Source organism: Mandrillus leucophaeus, unplaced genomic scaffold (genome assembly GCF_000951045.1).
Source record: "Mandrillus leucophaeus isolate KB7577 unplaced genomic scaffold, Mleu.le_1.0 Scaffold58, whole genome shotgun sequence".
NCBI lineage: Eukaryota > Metazoa > Chordata > Mammalia > Primates > Cercopithecidae > Mandrillus > Mandrillus leucophaeus.
This window is the reverse complement of record NW_012106252.1, coordinates 3096947-3098859: the sequence shown is the minus strand read 5'-3', so window position 1 is coordinate 3098859 and position 1913 is coordinate 3096947.

Below are 1913 nucleotides of genomic sequence, written 5' to 3'. Positions count from 1 at the left end.
CTTGTGAAAAAGGATCATCTCTAATGAAGGCTTTCAGCCTGTATGCCCTGAATGTAGAACTGACCACCTGTGGCTCTGGATCCCCATTGTGCCCCATATGAACATCTCCCAGGGCACCTGCACACTTCTCAGATTTATTTTATTTACATACTATCTTCCCTCATTAGGCAGTGAGCTCCTTGAGGACAGAGGATGATCTTGGTCATCTCTGCATCCCTGGTATGTAGCATAAAGCCTGTGCATATTAGGTATTCAGTAAATGTGTGTTGCATGAATGGTGGGAGGAGCTTGGAAGGCCTCTTCCTGTGCATCTTCCTGCCTCCTTGGAATTAACCCAATGATGAGGGGTAGAGGACACCAGAGGATGGACTGAGGGGCTGGGGTTGAGGTGTGGGAATGTCTTGTCTGGCAGCCTTTCCAGATTCCCACACTCACCTGCACTCACGCTTCATCCCAGGCATGCTGCATGACATTGTCCAGCCTCTCCTGCACTCCTGCCTCCATGTCCCGGCACCTTTTCTCCTCTTGGGTTTGCTGACCAGGGGACATGTCTGGCATTGGGAGCAGAACTATTCTTTTCCATTCCATTTTATTCTCACAAGAGCTTCATGAGGTAGGATGGGTGGAGATGCTCTGCCTTCATGTTACAGCTAAGATGAGTCAAACTCCAAGTTCACACAAGTTGGTGGTAGAACAGGGTCCAGTGATGATGGGGTGGGGGCAGTTTTCTTTCCTTTTCTTCTTTTCTCTTTTCTTTCTTTCTTTCTTTTTTTTCTTTTTTGAAATGGAGTCTTGCTCTGTCGACCAGGCTGGAGTGCAGTGGCGCAATCTCAGCTCACTGCAACTTCCGCCTTCCAGGTTCAAGCGATTCTCGTGCCTCAGCCTCCCCAGTAGCTGGGACTACAGGCGCGTGCCACCACGCCCGGCTAATTTTTTGTGTCTTTAGTAGAGATGAGGTTTCACCATGTTAGCTACGATGGTCTCGATCTCCTTACCTCATGATGAGCCTGCCTTGGCCTCCCAAAGTGCTAGAATTATAAGCGTGAGCCACCGTGCCTGGCCTGGGGGCAGTTTTCTGAATCAGGCACAGGCTGGGCTTCCCCAGGGACTTGAGGAAGCTGGTTCTGTTTGCCCTTCTCCAAGGCATATGGGGCAAAAGGGTCCCCACTTCATTTCTGAGATGGAATGGAGAGAACCCCAGAATCTTGGCCCCATCACTTTCCAGCCCTTCTGCAGTCTTGATGGTTGCCAGTAGGTGCCGTCAGTTTGCAACTTTTTGGTCTGTCCTGCAGGTCCGACTGCCAGTCCCAATCTCCCTGCAATCATCTCTCAGTCTGCACTTGCAGGAAGTAGGAGGTAGCCCAACCCCCATGAGGCTGAAAGACTCCTGTCCTGGGGAAGCAGGAAGGGGGTCTCTGAACTGCATTTCAGCTTGGTTGACCTGCAGCTTTCCAGGCCAAGACAAAAACAAACAAACAAACCAACCACGGTGGGTTACTGATTATTCCTGGACAGGTACCCTTATCCTGAAACCAGCTCCAGTACAGCAGAAACCTTTGTAGGGGAGGATGGGTGGGAATTAGGGGGGTCCTGAAAGGGAACCTAGGAGATGGATCTTTGCTCCAAATGCTACTGCAGGGCTCTTCTCAATTTGGGCAGGATTGGGCAAGGTTGGGGGAATAAGGGCATCAATAGGACTTCACAGAGGGTCAAGCCAGGCCCAACACTAGCCCAAGTAGCAACACTGGGTGAATTAAAAAAGCATCCCTTCCTCAAAATTCTTTTTTTTTTTTTTGAGACGTAGTCTCCCTCTGTCGCCCAGGCTGGAGTGCAGTGGCGCAATCTCAGCTCACTGCAACTTCCGCCTTCCAGGTTCAAGCGATTCTCGTGCCTCAGCCTCCCCAGTAGCTGGG